General features: G+C 37.7%; 1 non-coding gene across 1 annotated transcript; it reads right to left on the bottom strand.

Annotated features, from left to right (window-relative positions):
• Nucleotides 1-10783: 10783 nt before the first annotated feature.
• Nucleotides 10784-10891, bottom strand: LOC148555801 (small nucleolar RNA R71). The gene has a single exon (XR_015888274.1). It is a non-coding gene; the product is annotated as a small nucleolar RNA R71 (small nucleolar RNA).
• Between the last annotated feature and the right edge of the window lie 1753 nt (nt 10892-12644).

Here is a 12644-nt window from a genome sequence, read left to right as displayed (position 1 = left end):
ATCAAGAAGAATTTATAAGATTATAAATTTTTGTGAATGGAAATAAAAAAAATGAATGTTTGTAATGTTTGGATGCAGAAAATTTTTATTTAAAACATGAAAATTCGAAAGAAATTGAATTTGAAACAAAATTACCTCTCCCCTAGCTGTTCTGGCGTTTAATGCCCATCAGGTGATCATTTTGGGCGTTTAACGCCCAGCCAGGTATCCTGGCTGGCGTTAAATGCCAGAAATCCTTCCTAACTGGGCATTTTTCTAAACGCCCAGAATGCTGCCAAGTTTGGCGTTAAACGCCCAGATTTCCTCTTTACTCGCATTTTGATGCCAGTGAGCTCTTTTACTCTGTGATTCTTCTGCTTTATGTTCTGAACCTTCATACCCTTGACTTGTTCACTGAAGAAGCATCAATAAACATGGACAACAAAATTAAATGGATTTATATAATTGTTATAAACATCTAATTTGATTTGATAATAGCTGGGTTGCCTCCCAATAAGCGCTTCTTTACTGTCTTTAGCTGGACTTCATTAAGCTTTTTAATTTAGTCTCAGTTTTGAGCATTCTTGCTCAACATTGCCTTCAAGATAATGTTTGATTCTGTGTCCATTAACAATGAACTTTTTGTCACAATCAACATCTTGAAGCTCTACATAACCATATGGTGACACACTTGTAATCACATACGGTCCCCTCCACCGGGATTTCAATTTCCCAGGGAACAATCTGAGCCTAGAGTTAAACAGCAGGACCTTCTGTCCTGGCTTAAAAACTCTAGATGACAGCCTTTTGTGAAGCCATCTTTTTGCTTTTTCTTTATAGATTTTAGCATTTTCGAAAGCATTGAGTCTAAACTCCTCTAGCTCATTCAACTGGAGTAATCTTTTCTCTCCAGCTATCTTAGCATCAAGGTTTAGAAACCTGGTTGCCCAATAGGACTTGTGTTCCAGTTCCACTGGCAGATGACAGGCTTTTCCATACACAAGTTGGTATGGAGAGGTCCCTATAGGAGTCTTGAATGCTGTTTTGTATGCCCACAGAGCATCATCCAGACTTCTTGCCCAATCCCTTCTACGGGTACTTACAGTCTGTTCCAGGATTCGTTTTAGTTCTCTATTCGAGACTTCAGCCTGCCCATTTGTCTGTGGATGATATGGAGTCGCCACTTTATGGTTAATTCCATATCGTACCAGATCAGAGTCAAGTTGTTTATTGCAGAAATGAGTGCCTCCATCACTGATCAGTATCCTAGGAACACCAAACCTGGTGAAGATATGCTTCTGGAGGAACTTTATCACTGTCTTAGTATCATTAGTGGGTGTTGCAATTGGTTCTACCCATTTAGATACATAGTCTACTGCCACCAGAATATAAGTATTTGAATATAATGGTGGGAAAGGCCCCATGAAGTTAATACCCTATACATCAAACAACTCAATCTCTAGGATCCCTTACTGAGGCACGACATAACCGTAAGGCAGATTACCAGCTCTCTGACAACTGTCACAGTTACGTACAAACTCTCGGGAGTCTCTATAGAGAGTGGGCCAGTGGAAACCACATTGGAGAACCTTGGTGGCTGTTTGGTCACCTCCAAAATATCCTCCATATTGTGATACATGGCAATGCCATAGGATCTTCTGTGCCTCTTCTATAGGCACACATCTGCGGATTACTCCATCTGCACACCTCTTAAAGAGATATGGTTCATCCCACAAGTAGTACTTTGCATCAGAAATCAATTTTTTCATTTGTTGCTAACTGTACTGTTTGGGTATGAATCTCACAGATTTATAGTTTGCAATGTCTGCAAACCATGGTAATTCCTGAATGGCAAATAGTTGCTCATCCGGAAAGGTTTCAGAGATCTCAGTAGGAGGGAGGGACACCCCTTCTACTGGTTCTATCCGGGACAGGTGATCTGATACTTGGTTCTCCGTCCCTTTTCTATCTCTTATTTCTATATCGAACTCTTGCAGAAGCAACACCCATCTTATGAGTCTGGGTTTTGAATCCTGCTTTGTGAGGAGATATTTTAGAGTAGCATGGTCAGTGTACACAATCACTTTTGATCCCACTAAATAAGATCTAAACTTATCAATGGCATAAACCACTGCAAGCAACTCTTTTTCTGTGGTTGCGTAATTCTTCTGTGCGTCATTCAAAACACGGCTAGCATAGTAAATGACGTGCAGAAGCTTGTTATGCCTCTGTCCCAACACTGCACCAATGGCATGGTCACTGGCATCACACATTAGTTCGAATGGTATTGTCCAGTCTGGTGCAGAAATGACTGGTGTTGTGACCAACTTAGCTTCCAGAGTTTCAAACGCCTGCAGACACTCAGTGTCAAAGACAAATGTCATGTCAGCAGCTAGCAGATTGCTCAGAGATTTTGCAATTTTTGAAAAATCCTTTATAAACCTCCTATAGAATCCTGCATGCCCCAAAAAGTTTCTGATTGCCTTAACATTGGTAGGTGGTGCTAATTTTTTAATTACCTCTACTTTAGCTTGGTCTATCTCTATTCCCTTGTTTGAAATTTTGTGCCCAAGGACAATTCCTTTAGTCACCATAAAGTGACATTTTTCCCAGTTTAGAGACAGGTTAGTCTCTTGGCACCTTTTCAAAACTAGTGCTAGATGGTCAAGACATGAGCTGAATGAGTCTCCAAATACTGAGAAGTCATCCATAAAGACTTCCAAAAATTTTTCTACCATATTATAGAAGATAGAGAGCATGCACCTCTAAAAAGTTACAGGTGCATTGCACAGACCAAATGGCATCCTTCTGTAGGCAAATACTCCAGAAGGACATGTGAATGTTGTTTTCTCTTGGTCTTGAGGATCTACTGCAATTTGGTTGTAACCTGAATAGCCATCTAAAAAGTAATAGTATTCATGACCTGCTAGTTTCTCTAGCATCTGGTCTATGAATGGTAAAGGAAAATGATCCTTTCTGGTGGTTGTATTGAGTCTTCTATAGTAAATACACATATGCCACCCTTTAACTGTTCTTGTAGGAACTAGTTCATTTTTTTCATTATGAACTATTGTCATGCCTCCCTTCTTGGGGACAACTTGGACAGGGCTCACCCAGGGACTATCAGAAATAGGATAAATAATCACAGCCTCTAGTAACTTAGTGACCTCTTTCTGCACCACCTCCTTTAGGGCTGGATTTAGCCGCCTCTGTGGTTAAACCACTGGCTTAGCATCTTCCTCGAATAGGATCTTGTGCATGCATCTGGCTGGGCTAATGCCCTTAAGATCACTTATGGACCACCCAAGAGCTGTCTTGTATGTCCTTAGCACCTGAAGTAGTGCTTCCTCTTCCCTTGGCTCTAAAGTAGAACTTATGATCACAAGAAAAATGTCATCTTCTCCCAAAAATGCATATTTCAGGGATGGTGGTAGTGGTTTGAGCTCGGGTTTAGGAGGCTTCTACTCTTCCTGAGGAGCTTTCAAAGATTCTTCTGTTTTCTCTGGTTCCTCCAGATCAAGCCGAACATCTTTAAAAATGTCCTCTAGGTCTGATTCTAGACTTTTAGTCATATTGACCTCTACTACCAGTGAGTCAATGATGTCAGCGCTCAGGCAGTCTTTTGGTGTGTCTGGATGCTGCATAGCTTTGACAGCATTCAACTTAAACTCATCCTCATTGACTCTCAGGGTTATCTCCCCTCTTTGGACATTAATGAGGGTTCGTCCAGTTTCTAGGAAAGGTCTTCCTAGAATGAGAGTTGCACTCTTGTGCTCCTCCATTTCCAGCACTACAAAGTCCGTAGGAAAGGCAAATGGCCCAACCTTGACAATCATGTCCTCAATTATGCCTGATGGGATTTTAATGGAGCCATCAGCAAGTTGGAGACATATCCAGGTTGGTTTAACCTCATCAGTCAAACCAAGCTTTTTGATAGTGGATGCAGGTATTAGGTTGATACTTGTCCCAAGATCACATAGAGCTGTCTTAGTACAAGCACCTTCTAATGTGCATGGTATCATAAAGCTTCCGGGATCTTTAAGCTTCTCTGGTAAGCTTTTCAGGATGACTGCACTGCATTCTTCAGTGAGGAAAACTTTTTCAGTTTCTTTCCAATCCTTCTTATGATTTAAGATCTCTTTCATGAACTTAGCATAAAAGGGTATTTGCTCAAGTGCCTCTGCAAAAGGAAGCTTTATTTCAAGAGTCCTAAGATAGTCTGAAAAGCGGGCAAATTGTTTATCATGTTCCGCTTGGCAGAGTTTTTGAGGATAAGGCAACTTGGCTTTGTATTCTTCAACCTTAGTTGCTGCAGGTTTATTTCCTACCAAAGTGGTTGGAGAAGCATGCTTAAGGGTGTTGTTATCAGCACTTGCAGGTATCTGATCCCTTATTGGCATTTGAACGCCAAAATTGGGTGCTTTTTGGGTGTTTAACGCCATGTTGCCACCCTTTTTTGGCGTTTGAACGCCAGAATTGGCTATCCTTTCGGCGTTTAACGCCAAGTCTTCACCCCTTTCTGGCATTTGAAAGCCAGAATCATTCCTCTCTGGTCTCTTACTGTCCTCAGAGGGATTTTGAGCAGTGGCTTGGTTATTTTCTGTTAGTTATTCATTTCTTGACTTTCTACTGCTTTGAATTGAGATATTCAATGTCTTCTCACTCCTTAATTGAACAGCTTGGCATTCTTCTGTTATCTGTCTAGATAGCTGCTGTCTTGTCTGATTCAAATGTTTTTCCATATTCTCATTAGCATCTTTGGTTTCTTGTAGCATCTCTTTAAATTCTGCTAACTGTTTTGTTATACTAAGCAATTGCTGATTGAGTTCAGCAACTTGTTCTTGAGGACTAAGTTCATTGGATACTGCATTAGCTTCTTCTTTCATGGAGGACCCCCTACTTAAGTATAGATATTGATTTCTAGCAACTGTATCAATAAGCTCTTGAGCCTCTTCAATTGTCTTTCTCATATGTATAGATCCACCAACTGAATGGTCTAGAGACATTTGGGCCTTTTCTGTAAGCCCATAGTAAAAGATGTCTAACTGTACCCATTTTGAAAATATTTCAGAGGGGCATTTCCTTAGCATCCCTCTATACCTCTCCCAGGAATTATAAAGGGATTCATTATCCTCTTGTTTAAAGCCTTGGATGTCCAACCTTAGTTGTGTCATCCTTTTTGGAGGGAAATATTAATTCAGGAATTTGTCTGATAACTGTTTCCATGTTCTTATGCTTGCTGTGGGTTGGTTGTTTAACCACCTCTTAGCTTGATCTTTTACAGCAAATGGAAACAGTAATAATCTGTAGACATCCTGATCTACTTCTTTATCACGTACTGTGTCAGCAATTTGTAAGAACTATGCCAGAAACTCAGTAGGTTCTTCCTGTGGAAGATCGAAATACTGGCAATTTTGCTGCACCATGATAATGAGCTGGGGGTTTAGCTCAAAACTACTAGCTTTGATGGGAGGTATACAGATACTACTCCCATAGGAAGCATTAATGGGGTTAGCATAAGACCCCAGAGTCCTTCTGAACTGTTCAATTCCACTTAGGTCCATGATGGAGAAAGGAAGATGATGTGGATTGTAAAATAGAAATAAAGTAAAGGAAAATCAAAAATATTTTTGTTTTTATTTTATTTAATTAAGGATAACCGAATTCAAAAGAAAAGAAAATAAAATAAAATAATTGGAACTAGAAAATAAGTTTTCGAAAACTAAAAGAAAATAAAATAAAATAGATTAAAATAAATAACAAAAAAAGTCGAATACTAAAATGGCTAATTAATTAAAAAAATTTGAAAAATTTTGGATATAATTTTCGAAAATTGGAGAGAGAGAAAGTGGTTAGGGAGTTTTGAAAAAGATATGTCTTAAAATTAAAGATACTTGTAAAAAGATAAATAAATAAAAGAGAACATTTGAAAAAAAAGATATGATTTTTTTTTTTGAAAGAGATTTGAATTTTGAAATTTTAAAACTAAGATAAGATAGAATAAAAAATTTAAAATAAAAATCTGAATTTTTAAAAGTAAAAATCGAAAATTCAATTAAAATAAAGGGAAAAAATATTTTGAATTTGATGAGGAAAGAGAAAACAATAAAAAGACACCAAACTTCGAATTTTTAGATCAAAACAAAGAAAACAAACAAGAAAACTTTGAATGTCAAGATGAACACCAGGAACACTTTGAAGATCAAGATGAACACCAAGAACAAATTTTGAAAATTTTTAAGGAAATAAGGACAAAAAGGACACCAAACTTAAAAATTTTTTATATTTTGGAGACTAATAATTCGAAAATGCACAAGAAAAATAAGGACAGACACAAAACAAGAAAGACTAAAGATCAAACAAGGAAAATAAACAAGAACAACTTGAAAATTAATAAAGAACTAAGATCATGTAATTCGAAAAATTGAAAGAAAAATAAAAACATGCAATTGACACCAAACCTAAAACATGAAACTAAACTCAATTATTAGTTTATTGGTTTTTAATTATTTATTAAAAATTTTCGAAAACAATCTAGAAAAAAGAAATAAGGATTTTAAAAATTTTAACAAAAACATTAATAAAAGACTCAAATTTAGTGACTCTAAACCAAAAAGATAAACTTTTCCTATTCTAAGCAACAAAATAAACCGTCAGTTGTCTAAACTCGAACAATCCCCGGCAACGGCGCCAAAAACATGGTGCACAAAATTGTGATTACACTTTTCATAACTCCGCACAACTAACCAGCAAGTGCACTGGGTCGTCCAAATAATACTTTACGTGAGTAAGGGTCGATCCCACGGAGATCATCGGTTTGAAGCAAGCTATGGTTATTTTGTAAATCTTAGTCAGGAGATTGATGATAAAGATGATTTTTGTCTATGAAACATAAATAACATGAAATAAATGGTACTTGTGATTCAGTAATGAGAAACAGGCTGAGGTTCTGGAGATGCTCTGTCCTCTGAATCTCTGCTTTTCTACTGTCTTCTTCTCCAAACACACATGGCTTCCTTCAATGGCAAGCTGTATGATCCTTGATGAGCGGATAATTTATATGCTTTTTGGCATTGTTTTTAGTATGTTTTTAGTATATTTTAGTTAGTTTTTATTATGTTTTTATTAGTTTTTAAATAAAAATCACATTTCTGGACTTTACTATGAGTTTGTATGTTTTTCTGTGATTTCAGGTATTTTCTGGCTAAAATTGAGGGACTTGAGCAAAAATCTGATTCAGAGGCTGAAAAAGGACTGCAGATGCTGTTGGATTCTGACCTCTTTGCACTCGAAGTAGATTTTCTGGAGCTACAGAAGCTCAATTGGTGCGCTCTCAATTGCGTCGGAAATTAGACATCCTGGGCTTTCCAGCAATATATAATAGTCCATACTTTGCCCAAGATTTGATGGCCCAAACCGGCGTTCCAAATTAGCTTAAGAATTCTGGCGTCAAAACGCCAGAACTGGCACAAAAGCTGGAGTTAAACGCCAGAACTAGCACAAAAGCTGGCATTTAACTCCAAGAAAAGTCCCTTTCTGCATTAATTACTTATTTCTATAAACCCTAGGCTACTAGTTCTCTATAAATAGGACCTTTTATTATTGTATTTTAAAAAATCTTTGATAAGGCTTATTCTATCTTAGACACTTTTGGAAGCTGGCCTCACAGCCATACCTAGACCTTGTTCTTATATATTTTCAACGGTGGAGTTTCTACACACCATAGATTAAGGTGTGGAGCTCTACTGTTCTTCATGAATTAATGCAAAGTACTATTGTTTTTCTATTCAACTCAAGTCTATTTCTTCTCCAAGATATTCATTCGCACCCAAGAACATGATGAATGTGATGATTATGTGACACTCATCACCATTCTCACCTATGAATGCGTGACTGACAACCACTTCCATTCTACATGCAAACAAGCTTGAATGTGTATCACTTGGGTTTCTAATCTAAGATTAGAACCTTCGTGGTATAGGCTAGAATTATTGGCGGCCATTCTTGAGACCCGAAATGTCTAAACCTTGTCTGTGGTATTCTGAGTAGGATCTGGGAAGGGATGACTGTGACGAGCTTCAAACTCGCGATTGTTGGGCGTGTGACAGACGCAAAAGGATCAATGGATCCTATTCCAACATGATCGAGAACCGACAGATGATTAGCCGTGCGGTGACATTGTGCGTAGAACATTTTCACTGAGAGGACAAGAAGTAGCCATTGACAACGGTGATGCCCAATATAAAGCTTGCCATGGAAAGGAGTATGAATGGTTGGAAGAAGGCAATAGGAAAGCAGAGGTTCAGGAGGAACAAAGCATCTTCATACACTTATCTGAAATTCCTACCAATGAATTACATAAGTATCTCTATCTCTATCTTTATTTTATGTTTTATTTATCTTTAATTATCAATCCTCCATAACCATTTGAATCTTCCTGACTGAGATTTATAAGATGACCATAGCTTGCTTCAAGCCGACAGTCTCCGTGGGATCGACCCTTACTCACGTAAGGTATTACTTGGACGACCCAGTGCACTTGCTGGTTAGTTGTGCGGAATTGTGACAAAGTGTGATTCACGTTTGAGAGCTCCAAGTCTTTGGCGCCATTGTTGATGATCATAATTTTATGCACCAAGTTTTTGGTGCCGTTGCCGGGGATTCTTCGAGTTTGGACAACTGACGGTTCATCTTGTTGCTTAGATTAGGTACTTTTTTTTTATTTTTCAGAATTTTAAAGAATGAATTCTAGAGTTTCAAGGTAATGTTCTTATCATCACAAAATCTGATTGATTCTCATCAATTTAGCTGCTGAATGTAATGTCCTGCTGAAGCTTGGCTAGCCATGTCTAATCTTTTTAGACTGAAGATTTAGACTAACATTCATGATTCCTGGAATTCTTATTAAAAGTTTTGAATCTCTTTATTCTCTTTTCCATATAATTTTCGAAAAATCACAAAAAAATTTATAAAATCATAAAAATCAAAAATATTTTATGTATCTTAGTGTCAATTTTTAATTTTGGTGTCAATTGCATGACTTTCTTCTTCTTGCATTTTTTCGAATATATGTAATATGTTCTTCATTGATCTTCAAGTTGTTCTTGATGATTTTCTAGCTCTGATCTTCAATCTCTCTTGTTTTGTGTGTTTTGTTGTTTCTCATATGAATTTTCAATTTGTTAGTGTCTCTAATAAGAAAATTTCTAAGTATGACGTCTTGCATGCATTGTTTATTTGATCATAGTTGCATTTTTATTGTTTCTCATCATTAAAAATAGAAAAATATTTTTAAAATTGTGTCTTTTCAAGTCAATAATACAAAGAATTAAAGATTCAGAACATTCAGCAGAGGAATTAAACAGAAAAAGCTGGGTGTTCAAAACACCCAGTGAAGAAGGAAAACTGGGGTTTAAACGCCAGCCAAGGTACCTGACTGGGCGTTTAAACGCCAGCCAGGATACCTGGCTGGGCGTTTAACACCCAAAAAGGTAGCATTTTGGGCGTTAAACGCCAGAATGGATGCCATTCTGGGCGTTTAACGCCAGGATGACACTAGAGGGAAGATTTTGTTTTTAATCCAAATTTTTTTCAAATCTTCATAATTTTTCAAAATCAAATCTTTTTCAAATCATATCTTTTCAATCATATCTCTTCAAAATCAATTTCTTTCCATTTTTTATTTTTTTTACTATTTTTGAAAATCCTTGCTACAATTAGTAATTTAATTCAAAATTTTCAAGTTGTTACTTGCCTATTAAGGAAGGATCAAATTTTAAATTTTAGAATCATATCTTTTAATTTCTTATTAGTCAAGTAATCAACTTTAATTTTAAAACTTTCTCTTTTCAATTTGATTTTCAATCATATCTTCTCAATCATATCTTTTCAATCACATCTTTTTCAAAATTAATTTTCAATCATATCTTTTTGATTTCTAATTTCAAAATCTTTTCAAAAATCACTTAATTTCTTTCCCAATCTTAGTTTTCGAAAATCATCAATCAAATTTTCAAAATTTCTTTTAATTATTTCAAAATCTTTTACTTCAATTTTGAAAATTCTTCCCCTCTTCTCACATCCTTCTATTTAAGGACTAACACTCCTCCACTATCAACAATTCGAACTCTATCCCTCTTGATAAGTTCAAATTCTTCTCTTTCTACCTTCTCCTTCTATTCTCCTTTTCTTCTGACACTTCAAGGAATCTCTATACTGTAACATAGAGGATTCTATACTTTCTTGTTCTCTTCTCTTTCATATGAGCAGGAGCAAGGATAAAAGCATTCTTGTTGAGGCTGATCTTGAACCTGAAAGGACCTTGAAGCGAAAGCTAAGAGAAGCTAAAGTACAACTCTCTATAGAGGACCTAACAGAGCTTTTCAAACAAGAAGAAGCCATGGCAGCCGAAAATAACAACAATGCCAACAATGCAAGGAAGGTGCTTGGTCACTTTACTGCACCTACTCCCGACTTCTATGGGAGAAGCATCTCAATCCCTGCCATTAGAGCAAACAACTTTGAGCTTAAGCCTCAATTAGTTTCTCTAATGCAACAGAATTGCAAGTTTCATAGACTTCCATTGGAAGATCCTCATCAGTTCTTAGCTGAATTCTTGCAAATCTGTGACACTGTCAAGACCAATAGGGTTGATCCTGAGGTCTACAGACTTATGCTCTTCCCTTTTGCTGTAAGAGACAGAGCTAGGACATGGTTGGATTCACAACCCAAAGAAAGCTTGAACTCTTGGGAAAAGCTAGTCAATGCCTTCTTGGCAAAGTTCTTTCCACCTCAAAAATTGAGCAAGCTTAGAGTGGAAGTCCAAACCTTCAGACAGAAGGAAGGAGAATCCCTCTATGAAGCTTGGGAAAGATACAAGCAATTGATCAGAAGGTGTCCTTCTGACATGCTTTCGAAATGGAGCATCATAGGTATCTTCTATGATGGTCTGTCTGAACTGTCCAAGATGTCATTGGACAGCTCTGCTGGAGAATCTCTTCATCTGAAGAAGACGCCTGCAGAAGCTCAGGAACTCATTGAGATGGTTGCAAATAACCAATTCATGTACACTTCTGAAAGGAACCCTGTGAATAATGGGACAAATCAGAAGAAATAAGTTCTTGAGATTGATACTTTGAATGCCATACTGGCTCAGAATAAAATATTGACTCAGCAAGTCAATATGATTTCTCAAAGTCTGTCTGGAATGCAAGCTGCACCAGGCAGTACTAAAGAAGCTTCCCCTGAAGAAGAAGCTTATGATCCTGAGAACCCAGCAATGGAAGAGGTGAATTACATGGGAGAACCCTATGGAAACACATATAATCCTTCATGGAGAAATCATCCAAATCTCTCATGGAAGGATCAATAGAGACCTCAACAAGGTTTCAACAACAGTAATGGTGGAAGAAATAGGTTTAGCAATAGCAAGCCTTTTCCATCATCTTCCCAGCAACAGACAGAGGATTCTAAGCAGAGCCACTCTGACTTAGCAACTATAGTCTCTGATCTAATTAAAACCACTCAATGTTTCATGACTGAAACAAGGTCCTCCATTAGAAATTTGGAGGCACAAGTGGGTCAGCTGAGTAAGAAAGTTACCGAACTCCCTCCTAGTACTCTCCCAAGCAATACAGAAGAGAATCCAAAGAGAGAGTGCAAGGCCATAAACACGTCTCACATGGCCGAACCTGGAAAGGAGGAAGAGGCAGTGATCTCCACTGAGGAAGACCTCAATGGACGTCCACTGGCCTCCATGGAATTCCCTGATGAGAAACCATGGGAATCTGAGGCTCACACAGAGACCATAGAGATTCCATTGAATTTACTCCTGCCATTCATGAGCTCTGATGAGTATTCTTCCTCTGAAGAGGATGAAGATGTTATTGAAGAGCAAGTTGCTAAGTACCTTAGAGCAATCATGAAGCTAAACGCCAAGTTATTTGGTAATGAGACTTGGGAGAATGAACCTCCATTGCTCACTAAAGAATTGGATGACTTGACTAGGCAGAAATTACCTCTGAAGAGACAAGATCCTGGAAAGTTCTCAATACCTTGTACCATAGGCACCATGACCTTTGAGAAGACTCTGTGTGACCTAGGGTCAAGCATAAACCTCATGCCTCTCTCTGTAATGGAGAAGCTAGGGATCATTAAGGTACAAGCTGCAAGAATCTCACTGGAGATGGCAGACAATTCAAAGAAATAGGCTTATGAACTTGTAGAGGATGTCATGGTAAAGGTTGAAGGCCACTACATCCCTGCTGATTTCATAATACTAGAGACTGGGAAGTGTATGGATGAATCCATCATCCTTGGCAGACCCTTCCTAGCCACAGCAAAAGCTGTAATTGATGTTGACAGAGGAGAATTGATCATTCAAGTGAATGAAGACTCCCTTCTGTTTAAAGCTCAAGGATATCCCTCTGTAACCATGGAGAGGAAGCATGAAGAGCTTCTCTCAATACAGAGACAAACAGAGCCCCACAGTCAAACTCTAAGTTTGGTGTTGGGAGGCCATAACCAAGCTTTAAGTTTGGTGTTGAAACCCCACATTCAAACTCTAAAGTTTGGTGTTGGGAGGTTCCAACATTGCTCTAAACATCTGTGAGGCTCCATGAGAGCCCACTGTCAAGCTATTGACATTAAAGAAGCGCTTGTTGGGA

This window comes from Arachis ipaensis, chromosome B6 (genome assembly GCF_059453495.1).
Source record: "Arachis ipaensis isolate K30076 ecotype BB chromosome B6, ASM5945349v1, whole genome shotgun sequence".
Lineage (NCBI taxonomy): Eukaryota > Viridiplantae > Streptophyta > Magnoliopsida > Fabales > Fabaceae > Arachis > Arachis ipaensis.
The sequence above is the reverse complement of the archived record's forward strand: the minus strand, read 5'-3'. Positions and strand labels throughout refer to the sequence as shown.